The sequence below is a fragment of the Drosophila novamexicana genome, unplaced genomic scaffold (assembly GCF_003285875.2).
Source record: "Drosophila novamexicana strain 15010-1031.04,08,12 unplaced genomic scaffold, DnovRS2.1 tig00001395-arrow-arrow-pilon, whole genome shotgun sequence".
Taxonomy (NCBI): Eukaryota; Metazoa; Arthropoda; class Insecta; order Diptera; family Drosophilidae; genus Drosophila; species Drosophila novamexicana.
Window position 1 is genome coordinate 167,346 of NW_020824854.1, and position 7,672 is coordinate 175,017.

The 7,672-nt window shown below is 34.5% G+C and overlaps 2 non-coding genes across 2 annotated transcripts; one reads left to right on the plus strand and one right to left on the minus strand.

Annotated features, from left to right (window-relative positions):
- Positions 1-3,933: 3,933 nt before the first annotated feature.
- Positions 3,934-4,006, plus strand: Trnak-cuu. Its single transcript has one exon. It is a non-coding gene; the product is annotated as a tRNA-Lys (tRNA).
- Positions 4,007-4,478: 472 nt separating this feature from the next.
- Trnar-acg lies at positions 4,479-4,551 on the minus strand. Its single transcript has one exon. It is a non-coding gene; the product is annotated as a tRNA-Arg (tRNA).
- Between the last annotated feature and the right edge of the window lie 3,121 nt (positions 4,552-7,672).

Sequence of the window (7,672 nt, forward strand, 5' to 3'; positions counted from 1 at the left end):
GCGGGAGCTTGAAAAAGCCAAAAAAAAAAAAAAAAAACAAAATAAAAGTATAGCAAATAAATTTGTTTATATAAACAAAAAAGGTATGTACATAAATGTGTTACATGTAGATATTTATCCCTGTGGAATATATATATATATATATATATATATAAATATATATATATATAAATATATATATATATATATATATATATATATATATATATATATATATATATATATATATATATATATATAAATCTGTAGAATATGTACCTGTATATTCTATATGCACATGTGGCACAGGCATATATTTCACGGATGTATCTATGTATGCACAGGTCACTTAGGTATTTGCTCTGTGTTTATATGTATATGTAACTTAGACATATATTCCACAGAAGTATATATAGCTATATATTCCACAGATTCTGTGTGTATGTTACGCAGGACTTTACATGAATTGAGTACACATATGCTTTTGTATATTATGTATATATTATTAATTCTACAGATAAATAACTATACTTAACATTGTATATATATTTTGATAACAGATTCTGTATATATGTTACACATGTAACATATATGTTGCACATATGTATATATATAATGCTGTATATGTATATATATATGAATATATTTATATTGCATAGTTGTTTGTTCCGCACAAGCATTTATTTATATGTTGATAGATATGTATGTAATGTTACACAGGAATTTATTTCACAGATATATTTATACTTATATAAATTTGCATATGCTACACAGTTATTTATTCCACAAATATATATATAATTTGTTTGGTTGCATTTACGCCAAAAGCTATTTACATTTGTTGGCAGACCTGAGACGGTGGCTGTAAAAGTTGCATTTAAATGAAATGTATGTAAATATAAAATTAATTAAAAGCACATTTATTTGTAGAGTTTGCGCTTCTATAAATATGGCAAAAATTCAACTTTTGCCAGACTTGATTTTATCCATGTTTGTCCTTTCGATTGATTTTACATTTAAATGTGTTTTTTTTTTTTGATAAATTGCATTTCTTTAGAATTTATTCAGCGTTTACTTTTTTCCAGAGAACGCATTTAAGCATTTAAGCGTATTTGGGCTTCGCGTTTTTTATCACGTGCCTGCAAGGGTATTTAAACTCCGGCTAACATATAGATACATTCTTGAATGTCTACAAGGGTATTCAAACTTCAAAACTTTCTATCTTGTTATCTTACTTGACTTTTAATCGTTTTTTAAGGTTGTCTGGCCTTAAAATAAAAAATAAAACAAGAGGTTCTAGTCGGGAGATCCCGACTAGGGGATACCCTGAACCCTCTTCTTCCAACATCAAATGCATATATATATTCTATTTTAGAAGCTATATGTTAAGTTTGGTGACTCTAGCTCTTATTATTTACCAAAATTACCCAAAAAACAGGATATCGATATCGATTTTTATCGATTGCTTGGAAACGGAGTAAGTTATCGATTATCGGAAACAAACTCGATCTGCGCGGGAACTAGGAGCACCTGCATCTAAAATTTCTCTAGGACGGACGGACAGACAGATGGACACGGCTAGATCGACTTGGTTATTGGTGCAGATCAAGAATATATATACTTTATGGGGTCGGAGATGCTTCCTTCTGCCTGTTACATACATTTGGATTTTGCACAAATACTATATACCCTTATACCCATTTTTAATGGGTTCAGGGTATAAAAACACATGCTCGTATATTTTACGCACTTTTGTTTGGTTTGCAATGCGATACGCTTTATGCTAGGCAAATTCATTGATTGTCGTCCATTACGTGCGTGTGTGAGTGTGTGTGTGTGCGTCGCAGACAATGCGGCGTATGCGTTATGAGTCACACGTCGTCATACGCAGCGTACACACACACACACACGCACACCGACACGCAATACACACGCAGCTGTCTGCATAAAATTTTAGCACATGCGAAGCCGTGTTATTGTTGTAAATGCTGTTGTTCTGTGCGTGTGGCTTTGTGTGTGTGTGTGTGTGTGTGTGTGTGTGTGTGTGTATTGTTTGCGTAAAAAAAGTGCGTGGCAAGCGGCGCCGGCGTCGCTTTATCGCAACTGAAACTCAATGAACCGCAGACAGAAATTATTTGCCAAAAATAAAAAAATAGTAGGAAACTACTTTTATTAAATGGCTGCGCCGCAACCTAAATACCCTGTAAATTAATCAAGTTCGAAAGTAAACAAACAAAAAAAAAAACCTATAAACTCTTCGCTTAAAAATAATAAATAAAAATAAATCAATAATACAAATTTTATTGGCACAGAAAATTTAAAAGTATCTTAATAATAAGAAATAATAATGATAGTTTCCTTAATACCCTGTGAGAACTCACGGCAATGCCTTACAAAAAACGAAATGCACGCAAACGGCAAAAGATTATTTTTAATAAAATAAAATAATACAAAATTAATCAAAATATATTTTTCAAAAAAAATATATATATAAAATATAATAATAATTTTTTTCACCCTGTAAAAACTCAAGCCCAAGCCTGATAATCGACTGCACTAACTGCATATTCATAAAAAACTTTTTTTTTCCTTAAAAATAAATATAAATATATAAACAAATATTATTAAAAAATTAAATATATTAATACAACGAAGACTTTAGTTAACCCTGATAATAAACTAAATCAACTGCTGATTAATGTGTCATAAAAAACGTTTCATTTGTCAAAAAAATAATATATAAAAAAAAAATTAAATTTAAATTTAAATTAAATTAAAAAAAAAAATAAATAAATAAATAAGAAGCCAATGCTTAATATAACATTTAAAAATTGCAGATGAATTTGTCATTCATTAAGATTAAAAATTAAACATAAATAAGTAATCACAACTTATTGACAAATAAAATATAATTAAACCGCAAATCTAATGATATTTTCATGAATGCCCTGTAAAAAACAGTTAAGCCAATGTGTAGTAATAAACTAAATGAAGAGCAGCAAAATACAAGCACAGACAATACAACTACACACACACAGGCACACATACACAAAAACTCACAAAAAATAGCGAAAGAAAGCCGCAACAAAAATAAAATTCGCCATAAATAGTTGGCATTTGCTGTTGTTGTTCTTCTTCTTGTTGTTTTAGTGGCCGAAGTCGGCGTCGCTGTCGCCGTCGGCGGCGGCGTCAACTGAGAAAAGGGGTACACATGAAAACTATTGCGGTGGGTCAGGGTGAAATGAAATAGAAATCTATGAATAGTTGTTGTTGTCGCTGCCGTTGCTGTTGTTGTTGTTGTTGCTGTTTCTGCTTTGTAGTTTCTTTGCGAATAGCGGGCGTGCGAGCGAGAGGCGAACAATGAATGGCGGCAGACGCGTGTTTGTATGCATGAAATGCACAATGAAATTATAAAACCAGGCAAAACTGATTAAAGCATATGGGAACAGTGCAATTGAAATGCAACTACAATGTAATGCATTGCGACAAGGGATGAAGTGGTTGAGCAGGGGGGCAAACTTGTAGATTGGTGTTAGTTGTGATTATCAGGCACTTGTAGATAACTGACTACACAATGGGGGGCTACATTTCGCTAATCAAGCGATAGTGAGGGGTGGGTTGGAGGGCAGGGGGCTGGCAGTCAGGTAATCAGCGACGTGAAATCAATTGTTGTGCTGCTAATTAGTTTGACCTGAAAAAAAAGACCACACACACACATTATAGTACACTAAATTACGCATACGCAATGTGGCCTGAATTGAACTGCCCCTTAAGCAGTCGCGTGGGTGCTTTTTTATTTATTTTTATTTCGATTTCTCAGCTGTTTACTCAGTTGTTTCGAGCAGTTTCCCTTCTGCCGAAATTATTTGCTATATTCTTTTCTCTATTTCTTGGTTTGTGTAAATAGTTTTCGAACTGCGCACAAATTACGTTTTGGCTATCGAATAGTCAAGTGCCCGGCTAGCTCAGTCGGTAGAGCATGAGACTCTTAATCTCAGGGTCGTGGGTTCGAGCCCCACGTTGGGCGAAAGCAAACTTTTTGCGTTCTTATATTTTTGTTTAACTTATAAATGTTGACAATTCATTTTTAACTTCTAATTTGTCCCTAAAAGTATATTTTTGCTTTAATTACGTGATTTTGCAGTAACATTTAAAATAACAGTTGAAATTTATACGAATTTCTAAACTAAACTAAAAAAAATAATTGATTAATAAGTAAATGTAATAATCATATGTTTTTTAAACTGAAAGTCTAGAAGTATAGGGAACCAAATCGACTTTTAATGTCAAATTTTTTTATATTTTATATATGTATATGTTCGATGGGATACGAAGGGAAAAGGAAGAACGCCTAGCGTACACATCGGAACTCGCTGCGCTCTGATGCTTTATATAATGGAGAATAATACTCACACTCCGACATATATATATTTGTCAAGTCTCTAAACAGTAATTTTGTTTTCCACAAAAAAAAAAAATAAGTAGTAACAAAAATTGTACGATCCTGCCAGGAGTCGAACCTGGAATCTTCTGATCCGTAGTCAGACGCGTTATCCATTGCGCCACAGGACCGATGTGAAAGATAGAAAAGAATTGATAATTAATTATCAAGAACTATTTTTATTTTCCAAAAATGTTTTCAAAATAAAATACAAAGTGCTAAGCCAATTTTGTTAATAAAACCACAAAAACAAAATCAACTTAAACACAAAAAATATTGTAAAACAATAAATAAAATGCTGAAGACTGAAAAAGCAGAAGAGAATTACAAATATGCGCGCGAATCAAACACGAAAGTGACAACAAAAACAAAAACAACAACAACCAAATTGACAACGACACGTTTTTGTGCTTCAGCGAACAACAATAAGAACAAGAAAAAGTCGATGGCGACGACGACATTCGAATTCGACTTGATCAACTTTGCTGGGTGTGTGGGCAGACAGGCAGGCAGGCGGGCAGGCTGGCAGGGGGCGTGCAATCTGACGATGGGGGCGTCAAAGCGAAGGCGCGAGAGGCAGCAGACAGCACGTCAACAGCAGCAGCAGCAGCAACAACAACAACAGCAGCAACAACAACAACAGCAGAACAATGGCAAAAATGAAATTGCCGAAAAAAAAATACAAAATGGCCGGCGGGCTGCATATTTATATATGTATTTTTTTTTTGGTGAGTTTCGGCTGTAGCAAATGTATGTCTGGCGCAAGACAGAGACAGCTACAAAAAGAGTGCGAACGAGTTTGCGGAGGGTAGCGAGTGCGAACGAGAGGGGGCGAGCGTATTTGAGCTTGGGGGCAATATTTAAATGAAATTAGAATGAGAGTCATGAACAGACTTTGTGAGTGCGCTGGCTAACTGCACAGCGGGGGTGTGTGGGGGCTGTGGACAAGAGTTTGCCAGTTGAATATCTCAATCTGTATTCACAAAATATTTTCGCTTTCGCGTGACACACAAACACACACACACACACACACACATAGACAATGGCAAGCTCCAGACGGCGGATAAGAAAGCAACCAAATATTATCCGTCTCTGGCGTCCCTCTGGCCCGTCTGCCTGCCTCTGTCGTCATTGCCTCTAGCCCTGACCCTAATTTTTGGGTAAACAAACAATTCGTTTGGGCGCGTTGCCGTTGTTGCCGTTGTTGCTGTTCTTGCTTTTCACTTTTGTGTTCTGTCATTGCGACACCGTTTCTTTGGACTCTGGGGCATATCTTTGAAGCCCTTATCTGCCTAATCGGGCCCGGTTCGCATCTGTTATCCGGCTGTGAATGAACTGTGTGAGGTTATGTATTGTTTAGAAACTTGTCTGCTTCGGCGAAGGTGTCAACGCTCGACGATCGAACACATATTTTTTTTATATATTTTTTTCTTTATTTTATTATGTGGCTAAATACTCAAGTCAGCCTCAAGTAGCACATTGACCCATAAACACAAATGCCTGGTAAATACCCTATATCTTTGCCAGCATTTGCTGGGGTATTTCGCCAAAGCCTGAGCTTAATTGTTGATGGATGTAGAATGTTGTGTAGTACTTGGGATATGCTATAAGATCAAAGGGAAGAAGGATTAATGATACAGGATATGGGATGTATGTATGTAGGGATAGGTGAAAAATGTGAGATATAGGAAAAAGCAGGAATAGGTGGAAAGTAAAATGTATCGGGTCAAGGACGTATGAAATAGCTTATATAAATATAGAGTTTAAGCTGTAGCTGGAGCATAAGATATTTGGGGTATATGAGTTTGGGTTATGGAGTATAGGACATTGGGGCGTGGTTAAAAGAAGCCATAACCTCCGTCCAGAGTATCCAGGTCATAGGGCAATGGTATATGGTATCCAGGGAATAGCTTATAGAGCATTGGGTATTGGGTACAAGGTTTACGACATAGGGTATCCTGGCATAGGCCATTGGGTTTATGGCATAAGGCTTAGGACGTTAGCTGTCTGGTGCATAGGGTATACGACAGGGTGTGTAGCACAAGGTATGGGGCTTAGGCTATAATCCTTCAAATAGGATACATGGCATAAGGTATAGAACCTTAAAACCTCGATATTATTTCGCACAGGGTATATAGGGTATATGTCATAAGGGTATTCAAGGCATAAGGTATATGGTTTAAGGACATAGGGCATCCAGGACCTAGGGTATAGGATGACCGATGACCGGGCATTTGAGGAACATACATAGTATCCATAAAGTATTAAATTCAAAATGCGTGCTATAGAGAATATTTAGGGATAAATAGGATATTCATATGTAGAGTATATCATTTAGGGTATTCACTAGCATCATACTTGGAACTGGCGCGGCATTTATATTCTTTTCCTATTTCCTTGCCTAAGCTGCTTATTTGGTCTTGTTTTATTATCGTCGTCATCGTTTAATTATTTTCAGAATATTTTGGTTTTTATATAACCTTTTTTAATGTCTATGCGAAATTTGAGTTCAATGTGCAGCGCTTCAATTTTTTTTTATTTCTGTTTGTTTGTCATGTGACGCATGAGAATCCGTCAGCTGTTTAGATATTCCATGGAATTTGGCATTGCGATGTTGTTGAACTTGCTGCATATTGTTGAATATCTGTATTTCAGAAATTGTTGATTGAATTTTTATGATGCCCGTTTGTCAATGCTGATTTATTAGTCTCAATTCTGTGCGAGTTCACAAATTGCACGCGCAATTTTTACTTATTTAGCTTTTGTATCGATTTTTATTATCGAAAATTGAAAACTGGTTGCACAGAATTTGATTATCGTCTCATTCTCTTTGCTTTTACTCTTTTTACTGACAAGAGTTAAGTGAGACTTCTTTATGACTCAATAAATATGTGCTTTTTATTAGATTAATATATTTTTAATTCAAATTCTCTGAAAAAAGAAATGGAACGGAAATTGTTTTTTAAAGAATTTAGAGATCAAAATTAAATAAGACCAGAGTTCAAATAAAAGTTTTGACGAAGTTTGCAATATTGTAATTATTATAATATATTATTGTATATTTTTTTTTAAAATGTACGAGAAAAAGATAGATTCTGAAATATTAAATATTATGTATACAAAACACAAAAATAATACAAAATAATTCTGAAATGTTAAAAAAAAAAGAACAAAACTCTGAAATATTATATATAACATATGTTTAATATTTTAAAGTTTTTTGTTTATTTTTATTATTTCAGAATCTTTTTT